Genomic DNA, 12,561 nt, shown 5'->3' with positions numbered 1-12,561 from the left:
CTGTCAGAGACCTGTCTTCATTTTTCCTAGAGAATTTCTTTGTAATGTTTATTAAATGTAAGCCAATTGACTATATGTGCTTCTGGGTCTCACATAACAGTTCCTTTTTGTTTTCCTATGTAAATTGAGTTGCATCATATTCCTGAAATGTATGTCATGGTAAAAAGATGCTCCTGGGATCAGACTAGCTAACCTAGCCCTGTAGAATAGGACTGACTTTACGATGGGATACATTTCATATGTATGGCGTGACTTTTCATCTGATTACCCGTCCAATATGTTAAATAATTTTAACTAGTTTATGTGAGTACTACTTGGAGTGTGTGCTGCTTAGCTCTCGTTTAAATGTTAGATCATTTAAAACTCCATGTCTCCGAGTTCTTGGTTAAATTTGAATAATATACAATCAACTAGTACTGTTGAGACCCTATCATATGCCTGATACTACTATAGCCAATGGGGACACATCAGAGAAAATTTTAAAATCCTTTTATTTCTAGTAATGATACATTGTCCCAATATGGAGGAAGGGGTACACATTGTTAAGCAACTCCTTAAGCATTCCTCATGAGACTAGTTAGTTCCCAGCCAAATAGTTATTACTAGTTTTATCTTCTCAAAGTCTTATAAGAAACCAATAAAATTGAAAATTTCATTGCAGATTAAGTGGTCTGTATATTCTTTGAAAATCTGGTAGTCTATGTAATCTATAAAATGTCAATTTCCAGATTAAAATCTATTGGGGAATGGGACTGATCAATTTAAGTGCCTATAAAAAATAAGAACATGCCCCACATTTTAATTCAATGCCCTGGTAAATCAAGAATTTTACTGAATATTGGATATCAAGATAGTCATTGGTATACATAATCACGCACTAATGATTATCAATCATTTTTTGGGAGGAAATATGTTTTTATTGAAACAGTTTATCAATTAACAATGGAGCAAAGTACAGTTTGACTCAAACCTGTCCAACAATCTCAACTGCTATTGAAAGAAAAACATACAGGATAGGGTGGGATCCTTAGGTCTCATTTCTGCCAAGATGACTATTCTATGTATTAGATGACAGACTGCAAACTTTTCTGTTTGAGCATAGAAGGAAATGTAAAACAATGTAATAGAAAACATTGTTTTTATGTCTTCTTCCTCTGAATTTTTTCTGACCATGCTCATGTAGTACCTATTCAATTGTAATAATATTATGTATTATTTTTGATCTAGCAAATTCTACTTTTATGATATATCCTACAGAACAAAGCAACCAATATGTAAAGATATGTAAAGGTGAGTTCATTTTAATACTATATAGTAAATACTGTGAATGTTCAACTAAGGGAATGGTATAAAATTTATGACACATCCGTATTATGGAGACCTTAACTAATCTAAAAGTATGAATCAAGAGATTTCTATAATACTGCTAATTTTTTTTTAATTACAGTATATTATCTCACTTTTCAGAATAAAAACTACTAGTATAATTGCAGTGTGTATGAAGTAGTCAACACACACTGTATGTTAGGATTACCGACAGTGATGATATTAAGTGGGGTAGAGGAGAATATTTGCCTTTTTTAAAATACATCCCTGAATGTTGAGTTATTTACCACAAGCACATGTTATCTTTGTCACATACATAAATACTAAATAGACTTACTGAAACCTCACACAATAGTTACATCCAAGTCATAAAGAACAGCAATATCACAGAATGTATCTACCTTATTGAGAATATTAAAGAATTTTAATTGATGAACAAATATTTCAAAATATCTTTTTTAATTCTTTAAAATTTTATAAAATTTAGTTGCACGTTTACAAAGCTGTCTTTTTCCCAAGGTATTCATTACTAAGTATGTAACGGAGTCAATTTCAAAGCTATTACTTTAATATCCTTGTACTTTTTTTCTATATACTGTCCAAACATTCTAGTTGTTCATAGTAATTGTACACATTATCCCACTCTACTTCAATAATGCTTAAAACAAACAAATTTAATCACTCCCAAAACCCAGTACACGTTTCAAAATTTCTCAGTTAGTAGAAATACAATGAATGTCATAAAATATCATCAGTTCTTTATAACATAAATTCTATATAACACCTTAATTTCCTATTTCAAAAACTCGGCATTAGATTAGAATTGGAACTTCATGTCTGCTAATTGTTATCTAAAACTCATTCTAAATGAAGATTGGTGTTTTGGAACTTACATTACAGTCTTTTGAATACTCACTCATCTTCTCCTGGGGGATATCCTAACGTCTCCTTGCTTATTGATACAACAATAATTTCTTTACTACTCAGTATATTAGTAACGTACAACTATCAAGTTGCAATCTTTCTCCATATCAATGGCTATTTGTTCTTAATCTTTCTTTTCTGTCTGATATCCTTTGTTCACAAATGCTTCTGCATCTTTACCCCTTGTCTAACTTTATTTTTCTCTTCCACTCTTTTTTTTAAAAATCACATTTTATTGATTATGCAGTTACAGTTGTCTCAATCTTTCCCCTTTTGCCTCGCTGCGCCTGGTACCCCCCCTTCCCTCCAGCAATAGTCCCACATAGTTCATGTCCATATGGGTCATGCATGTAAATTCTTTGGCTTCTCCATTTCCTATACTGTTCTTAACATCCCCCTGTCCCTACAAATTATGCTTCTTAATCCCTCACCTTTTCCCCCATCCTCCCCATTCCCCTTCCCAGCTAATAATTCTCCAAATGATCTCCATATCTATGGTTCTGTTACTGTTCTGCTTGTTTGCTTAGGCTTTTTTTTAGATTTGGTTTTTGATACTTGTGAATTTGTTACCCTTTTAACATTAATAGTTTTGATATTTTTATTAAATAAGTCTCTAACATTTTATGTAATAATGGCTTGGTGATGATGGCCTCTGTTAGCTTTACCTCGTCTGGGAAGCACTTTCTCTGCCCTTCCATTCTAAATGATAGCTTTGCTGGATAGAGTAATCTAGGTTGTTAAGTCCTTGCCTTTCATGACTTTGAATACTTCTTTTTTGTTTGTTTTCACCAGTAATTTCTTTTTTTTAATTTTTTAATTTTTTTATTTAAAAAAAATTGTTTTTATTTTTATTAAGTTACAATTGTCTGCATTTTCTCCCCATCCCTCCACCCCACCCCAGCCAATCCCACCTCCGTCCCCCATCTCTACCCTCCCCCTTGATTTTGTCCTTGTGTCCTTTATAGTAGCTCCTATAGACCCCTCTCCCCACTGTCCCCTCCCCACTCCCCTCTGGCTATTGTTACATTGTTCTTAATTTCAATGTCTCTGGTTATATTTTGTTTGCTTTTTTTCTTTTGTTGATTATGTTCCAGTTAAAGGTGAGATCATATGGTATTTGTCCCTCACCGCCTGGCTTATTTCACTTAGTATGATGCTCTCCAGTTCCATCCATGCTGTTGCAAAAGGTATAAACTCCTTCTTTCTCTCTGCTGCGTAGAATTCCATTGTGTAAATGTACCATAGTTTTTGATCCACTCATTTGCTGATGGGCACTTAGGTTGCTTCCAGTGCTTCGCTATTGTAAAGAATACTTCTTACCAGTTCCTTCTAGCCTGCAAAGTTTCTTTTAAGAAGTCAACTGACAGTCATGGGAACTCTTTTGTAGGTAACTATCTGCTTTTCTCTTGCTGCTTCTAAGATTCTTTATTTTAACCTTTGGTATTTTAATTATGATGTGTCTTGGTTGGCCTTCTTTGAGTCCAACTTGTATGGGATGCTCTGTAGTTCCTGGACATGTATGTCTATTTCCTTTGCTAAATTAGGGAAATTTTCTTTATTTTTTCAGATGTTTCCAATTTCTTGCTCTTTCTCTTCTCCTTCTGGCATCCCTATGATTCAGATGTTTGTACCTTTGGAGATGTCCCAGAGGCTCCTTATACTATCCCTTTTTTTTAATTCTTTTTTCTTCTTACTGTTCTGGTTGAATGCTTATTTCTTCCTTGTGTTCAAAATCATTGATTTGAATCCGGCTTCCTCCCCTCCATTGTTAGCTCCCAATAGATTTTTCTTTATTTCACTTAGTGTAACCTTCATTTCTTCCTTTATGTTATTGCTATACTCAATGCGTTCTTATGAGCATCTTGATAACCAGTGATTTAACTCTATCTGTTTTGTTCAGGGGTGTCCAACCTTTTGGCATCTCTGGGCCATACTGGAAGAAGAAGAGTTGCCTCAGGCCACACATTAAGTACACAAACACTAAAGAAAACTTATGAGCAGAAAAAAGGTTTTAAGTAAATTTATGATCTTGTGTTGAGCTGCATTCATAACCACCCTGGGCCACATGTTGAACAACCCTCTTAGCTCTTTTTCTGGGGTTTTGTTCTGTTCTTTCAGCCCATATTTCTTTCTCTCCTCAATTAGGCAGCCCCCCGTGTTTATTTCTGTGTGTTAGGTTGAACTGCTTTGTCTCCCTGTCTTAGTAGTGTGGCATATTATAGAAAAGGCACCTATAAATTATGTGGGGCAGAGCCTTAGGTAATCACCAGGGTGGGGCAACCCATTTCACTGCTTTGTGGCTCTGTGTGGAGGGAGGACTCAGAGAGGGTACAATGCCACTACCTAGCTTCTGGAGGTTTTCCCAGTACTCACCCCATTTCCAATCACTTCACCTGCTTTCCATGTGCAACTGGCACCCTTCCAGCTGTTGCCCTGGTGGTGAATCTCAGAATGGGTGGGTTTGCATACACTCTGAGTTTGTGTGTGCCCTTTAAATGGACTTTCCTGAAAAACCTGCAGTTTCTTCTGCTGCTCCCACCACCTCTGGATTTTACAACCAGAAGTTATGGGGATTTATCTTTCCAGTGCTGGAACCCTAGGCTGTGCAGTTTGTCCTGGGGCTGGGATCCCTTGCTCCCAAGGTATCCCTCCTGATTTTTATCCACCACACATGAATGTGAATGTGGGACCGTCCATTCCACCACCCCCACAGACTCTCCGTGCTTCTCCACTGTCCGGACTCCGCCCCTCCTACTTGTCTGGATGAATGTGGCTTCTTTAAGTCCTTCGTTGTCAGATTTCCATACAGTTTTATTTCCTGATGCTTTTGAGTGTTACTTGTTTTAAGATCTAGTTGGAATTTGTTCTATGGTTGCGTGAGGAGGTGAAGTGTGTCTACCTATGCCTCCATCTTCATTGGAAGTCCCTTTGTCTAACTTAATGCTGTACCTTTCACTAAAACACAAGCGATCACAAGAGTTTTAAGCAGCAAATTCATTTTTAGAATCCATATAGTCATTAATCTACATGTTTATATATACCCATAAAATGCAGCAGATTTTTGTAATTCACACTGCGAATTCTGCCAGAAAGCTGCATCTAGTATCTCCACCAAGTTATGCATGTACATGACTCCATATTCTAATTTCTGTAGAAATAGGTTTTACAAATAAAATTGTCTGGCACTACAATTAACTGCATTAATCTTAAACTCACTAAGGGTCTTTTACTGTGTCTGTCATACTGATTTTTGTGTTTGTTAACCAGTATTGATAATGATACTAGTACTATAAATATCTGATTGACTTAATTTGGCATTTTAATCTTCTATATTTTAATTAATTAATTACTTTTTTGATTGATTTGAGAGAGAGACATGCTCCAATGATTTATGGATTTATTTGTTTATTCTTGCAAACAAGATGGGGATCAAACCTGCAAATTCGGTGTATAGGGACAATGCTCTAACCAACTGACCTACCCAGTCAGGGCCTCTATTTTTGTAAACATAATACATGCATATAATTTTAAAAGTTAGATAATGTAAATAATTTATAATCAGTAATCTCTGCCTCACCTTCTCACCCTTTGCTATTCTTTAAATTCTCCCATCATCTACTTTAAACCCTTTCCCTGTTTTTGCTTCTACTTTTATGTTTCTGAATGATATGCTTATTCTACAATTTTGACAACAATTTTAGATATGGTACTTAAAAATGAAGATTTTATTCTTTTCCACTAGCATCATCCTACACTTTTTCTCACCATAGGATCATTGTGTAGTTAAAATCAATAGAAAATGTTTCCATTTTATGGCCACATAAATGATTGTTAACCACTGAACAAATAGTATACCTTGATTATTTCCTTTCTCATGACTTTTTTATTTTTCTTAAGATTTTATCCTTCTTTATGTTACCAATTTTTATTTGCTTGTTTCCTTTTTTCCCGAATGCACCAAGGGATATGGTAAATACCTATATACCTATATATGGCAGATACCTTTCAAATGCTTAAATATGTCAAACTATCAATATCATTTACTTTCCCAAATACCTTCTTTCTCAGCATTTTTTATCCATTCAAATCTGAACCTGTTTTTCTCTAGATCCAAGACAGTGGTCATCCTCAGATATCCCTTTCCTTTGCTGCTTTGCTGCTACTTCTTTCTTTTCCCATATTCCATAACCTATAGCTTGCTGAATCCATTACTTGGCTTAAGCACATCCTCTAAAAGAGGGATGTCAAGCTCATTTTCACGGGGGGGGGGGGGGGTACATCAGCCTTGAGGTTACCTTCAAAGGGCCAAATGTAATTTTAGGACTGTATAAATGTAACTACTCCTTAACTAGGGGCAAGGAGCTTGGTGCTGCCGCTGAGTAGAAACAAGGTGCCGGGCTGGATAAAACAAGGTGGAGGGCCGGATTCAGCCCTCAGGCCTTGTGTTTGCCACCTGTCCTTTCTCTAAAAGCTTACTGAAAAAGAGTATATGGAAGGTTTATTTTATGATATCTTGTATGACTGAATAAATCACTGAATAAAGTTATGTGAATAACTTCATCATTCCTTCACAATTAAACTTTGGCTAAGAAGGTTGAAAATAATTTTCTTTGATAATTTGAAGGCATTGCTTCATTGTCTTTCAGGATCTAGTGTTGCATTAAGAAATCTAGAGCTTTTTTCAATCTTGTTCCTTGGTTTTTAAGGTGGTTTTATATTATTTTTAGATTATATTTAAACTATACTGCCACATAGGCATCAAAGACATTCCAGGATGACCACCGCATTGAACCTAGAGAAAAACAGGTTCAGATTGGAGCAAGAAGAAAGTGTTGAGAAGGAATATTGCCAGGGAAATAAGTGGAATGTACATTATTTTGTATTATATTTACTTGTTTATTTGGCTCTGTACAGTGAACTTTATTGATGGTCCATGATAAGGTGGGGCTCCCTAAGCCCCTCCCCTCTTTAGGCGATCTGGGATGGAAACTGAAGGTCAGGAGATTCTCAGTGTGGGGGGGATCAGTTTGAGGCAAGGAATACCAGCCCCTGAGGGCACCTCTTTCTGTCACTGGGGCTGGTGGTCCAAGGGGCTCTTACTCCTTTGAGGCCATGTGGACCATAAGGTCCACCACCCTGTTGCTGTAGCCAAATTCATTGTCATATTGGGAAATGAGCTTGACAAAGTGGTCATTGAGGGCAATGCTAGCCCCATCATCAAAGGTGGAGGAGTGGGTGACACTGTTAAAGTCACAGGAGACAGCCTGGTCCTCAGTATAGCTCAGGATGCCCTTGAGGGAGCCCTCTGATGCTTGTTTTACTACCATCTTATGTCATCATATTTGGCAGCTTTCTCCAGGTGGAAGGTGAGATCCACAACCAACACATTGGGGGTGGGGACATGGAAAGCCATGCCAATGAGCTTCCCATTCAGCTCAGGGATGACCTTTCCCACAGCCTTGGCAGCGCCAGTTAGAAGCAGGGATGGTGTTCTGGGCAATCCCTCAGCCATCATGCCACAGCTTCCCAGTGGGGCCATCCATGGTATTCTGGGTTGCAGTGAGGTCATGGACTGTGGTCATGAGCCCCCTCCATAATGCCAAAGTTGTTATCGATGACCTTGGCTGGGGGGCCAAACAGTTGGTGGTGCTGGAGGTATTTCTGAGAGTCTTCAGGGAGTTGTTAATGTGTCATGGTTCACACCCATCACAAACATGGGGGCATCTATAGAGGGGGAAGAGATGATGACCCTCTTGGCTTTACCCTTCAAGTGAGCCCCAGCCTTCTCCATGGTAGTAAAGATACCAGTGGACTCCACAACATACTCAGCACCAGCATCATCCCATTTGATGTTGGCGGGATCTTGATACTGGAAAATGGAGATGGACTTTCCATTGATGACAAGATTCCTGTTCTCAGCCTTGACTGTGCATTTGAACTTGCCATGAATGGAATCATACTGGAACAAGCAAACCATGTAGCTGAGGTTAATGAAGGGGTCACCGATGGCGACAATATCCACTTTGCCAGAGTTAAAAGCAGCTCTGGTGACCACACACCCAATACAGCCAAATCCATTTACCACAACCTTCACCACCATGTCTCAGAGTTGCAGCTGGCACTGCAATGGGAAGATGTGGCTGTCTGGGGAACAGCAGGAGCAGAGAGCCATTCTGTATATGATATTTATGTCATTGACAGTCTACTCTCCTCTATTTACTTCTATCCTTTTGATTTCTAAGACCTCTTCCTTATATTCTGAATATTTCCATTTTATAGCATCCAATTTTAGGTTTATGACTGCAGTATTTTATTTTCTCCTTTTGTGACTATCAATTACAATTTTTTAAAAGCTTTCTTCTGTTCCTGCATCGTCTCTGTTGCCTTTAGTCCCTTCTAATTCTGACTCCTTGTTTCAGTCTGTCTCTTCCCTGAGAAACATTGTTTAAATACCTACTGTTTCTTGGATGGTCATTCATATTTAAGAACTAAATAGCTGATTTAAATCTTCGAGTGCATGAGTGGGACCTGGAAACAAGTAGAATGATCAGAAGTAAAGCACAATCTTTGAAGAATTCCAAATATCAGATTTTGAGACTCCTGTATCTAAGTGCTTTTAGTTTCTCCAAACTCATAGGAGAAGGAGACAAGGATGTTTACAATATGCCCACTTACTTGGATTCCCAGAACTGGATGAGTACAGGAGCAACCATGGGTTGAATTATGTCTCTCTCCACACCTTCCCCCTGCCTTTCATTCATACCAGCACCTCAGAATGTGACCTTATTTGGAAATAGTCATTTATATATGTAACTAATTAAGATAAGGTCATACTAGAAGAGAATAGGCCCCTAATCCACTGTGACTGGTTCCATGTGAAAAGGGGAAACTTGGACACACACAAACAGAATGCCACATGAAGATAAAGGCAAAAATTGGGGTGACACAGAAGAAGCCAAAACATTAAAGATTGCCAGCAAACCACCAGAGACATGAAACAGATCTTCACAGTCCTCAGAAGAAACCAATCCTGCCTACACCTTGATCTTGAATTTTTAGCCTGCAGAACTGTGAGACAATACATTTCTATTGTATAAGCCACTGAGTTGGCTACAGCAGTGTGATGAAATTAATACAGGAACTTATCATTCAATATGTAATAATTCTTTTAATAACATGTTGTTAGCCCCTTGCCTCATTATGGTCTGGCATTCAACTGTCTGTCCTGAATCTGCAGCTTCTCTGGTTCAAATTATTCCGAGAATAAGGTTCTGGTCCCTTTATTGATGAGGGGTGCACATATGAGTGGGGAAATTGTTATCTTCTTGTGGGGTCTAGAGGTATGGGCCTGGAGCACACTGAGAGCCTCCTGCTCACCTGGAAGTGCTGAGCCCGAGCCGCATGTGCTTTGGAGTGGAGAAAGCACGTAGAGTGAGTCAATTAATTCACCCACCCAACTACACTCTATCATTTGAAAGTTGAGACAATTTTCATACATTATGTGTCATTTTCCATTACACACACTAACACACATAAGCACATTTTTTAATTCATGTATTTTTATTTTATGAGAGAAGAGTGATAAAAACATGCTAACTAACCATTTTTTAACACGCAATCCTTTACTTCTGGTCTTGATATTTTACATTTGAACATCAAAGCCAGAGAGTGAATAGATATGAAAGACCAAACATATGTATTTGCTTCCTTTTATGCCTCAAATTTCTTAAAATTAGAAGAAGTTCATTGTGGCATTATAAAATAAGAAAGGTTTCTATGGACAGATAAGATATCTTGAAGAACTTCTGGGTATTGAAAAGATTAATTGTATGGGAAAACTAATTGTATGGATGTTGGTAAATAGATTGTGATTAGATTGACTGAGAAGCGAGAGAGTGAGAAAAACCAAGGCCCAGACGCTTTGAAGAAAACCACATCCTGAAGAAAACCACTTCCAAATTTAGAGCAGATCCAGAAAAACAGAAAGCTCAAAATGAACAAATATGAAGAGGGGGAAAGTCCCTCTGAACAATCATCAGGGTAAATAATAATAAAGCTGGAGAGGCGGCATTATTTTGGCGGGCTACAGCAAGTTTCTCCAGAAGGCCGTGTATATACACACACATATATACTTATGTGTATATATATATCAGTAAGATGTGTGTGTGCATATAGGGTGTGTGTGTGCGTGTATATAGAGAGAATGTATGAATACATGTGTATATATAGGGTGTATACACATCCTACTGGTTCTGCTTTTCTGGAGAACTCTGACTGATCACCCGAGTAAACGCCTTCCTTTTTCTGGCAGATAGGGAGGATACTCCAGTCCTTCCTCACCTGTGCTTTCAGGTACTGCCTCACTTACGTAGCTCTTCCGCTCAAGGCAGAACATTGTGAGGAAAAGGATCCATGCAGCCACAAACAAACCCCAGGAAACCCGCCTGTGTCACTTTCTTAGAGCTGCTGTAATAGAATATCATGAATTGGGTGGCTTAAAACAACAGAAATTTATTGTCTCACAATTCTGGAAGATACACACTTGAAATTAAGCTTGTCTGTCAGGACATGATCCCGAAACCTGTAGGGCAGAATCCTCCTTGCCTCCTCCTAGCTTCTGGCAGCTTGCAGATGGTCTCTGAACCGCAGCTGCGGCACTTCAAACTCCACCTGTGTTGTCTCTCCTTCTACCAGTGTGTCCCAATTCAAATTCTGCTCCTAAATGAACACCAGCTCTTAGATGAACACCTTCTTATATGAAGAAGGACTTGATTCCGTCTGCAAACACTCTATGTCCAAATAAAGTCATGTTAACAGGTACTGGGGATAGGAGGACTTCCACATGCCTTTTGGGAGGACACTATTCAACCCATAATACCGCCTGAACTAATCAACTTAGAACGTTAGTCAAAAAATTTTACCACGTATTTGACAAAGCCAAAGGCGTTAATAAATTTACTAAGATGACCAATCATGATCTAAGGAACGAAAAGAGGAACATTTAAAAAAATGAATTAACTATCTTCAGATTGGATATCATACAAGAGAATACTGTATCCACAAAACAAGTACAGGGTGCAGTAAAAAGGTTGCAATCAGAGAAAAACATAATTCCTACAAATTAAAAATAATAAAATTTAATAAATGGACAATCAATTCCAAATGATTTATTTGGAAGATAAAGTTATAAAACCCTCCACAATTGTAAAACAAAAGGCAAAGAGATAGTTATTATGAGGAAATAAAGGCACATAAAGAAGTAATTCAGCATGAACGTTGCCTATCAAACAAAAGTTGTAGAAAGAAAAAAATAAGGGGCGGGAATAATCAAATATGTAATTGAAGAAAATTTTTCCTAACACTAAAACCATAAATGCTGTGACTTATGAGAATGCTCTGTAAAAAACCAATAAACCTCATTTAAAATAAAGTTGGGTCTGGCCGGGTAGCTCAGTTGGTTAGAGCATTTGTTGTCCCTATACACCAAGGTTTTGGGTTCAATCCCTGGTCAGGGCATATACAGGAAGCAAACAACGAGTGCATAAATGAGCGGAACAACAAATCAATCTCTCTCTCTCTCTCTCCAGTAAATTTAAATTAAAAAAATAATAAAATAAAGTTAAGAGGCCAGAAGGGGGCGCTCTTACACCCTACGTAGATCCCAGAGCAAGCGCTCTGTTTAATTAATATCTCTGTCAACTTCCTCTTCTCTTCTGTAAAAGAGGGGCTTGTGCATTTAGTTCACCGTTAGACAAGATGCCACGAATTGCAATTCTATGTTGTTTACAAATAAGCCCATTTTGCTTCAGAAATATCTAACTATGTGTTTAAGCCCCAAATCTGGAAATATTAAGACAATAAAAATTTTTGCCTTACACAACTAATTCTTTGTGAATTTTCGGAACTCTTCAGACTCAGAGAAATAGCTAAAAGCTTCCCAAAAGGAAAAAAATACTATCCATAAAGAAACTGAAGCATTTCAAACTCAAGGGGGTACCATGCACATGACCTCTCCTAGCATTGTGTCCTGAAGGCAGAGATGCCTCCAGGACAGGATAGTGCTTTAATAGTGAATGGGTTTTAGAAGTCAATAATCAATAATGTGGCGTCATGAGAAATACATTTGGTCTTTAACTCCGGTTCATAGGACAAAGCAGCTAAAACCTTTGCAATTTCCCAAGTCTTTGTTATTCATGACAAGCCCTTTTTTTTTTAAATTTAATGAAGTCTAATTTGTCATTTTTTAAAAAGATTTAATTATTTATTTTTAGAGAGAGGGAGGGAGGGAGAAAGAGGGAGAGAAACATAAAT

The 12,561-nt window shown here is 37.8% G+C and overlaps 1 pseudogene; it reads right to left on the bottom strand.

Annotated features, from left to right (window-relative positions):
* Window positions 1-7,346: 7,346 nt before the first annotated feature.
* On the bottom strand, window positions 7,347-8,350 carry LOC112302574 (glyceraldehyde-3-phosphate dehydrogenase-like; annotated as a pseudogene).
* Window positions 8,351-12,561: the final 4,211 nt, after the last annotated feature.

Source organism: Desmodus rotundus, chromosome 2 (assembly GCF_022682495.2).
Source record: "Desmodus rotundus isolate HL8 chromosome 2, HLdesRot8A.1, whole genome shotgun sequence".
Lineage (NCBI taxonomy): Eukaryota > Metazoa > Chordata > Mammalia > Chiroptera > Phyllostomidae > Desmodus > Desmodus rotundus.
The sequence above is the reverse complement of the archived record's forward strand: the minus strand, read 5'-3'. Positions and strand labels throughout refer to the sequence as shown.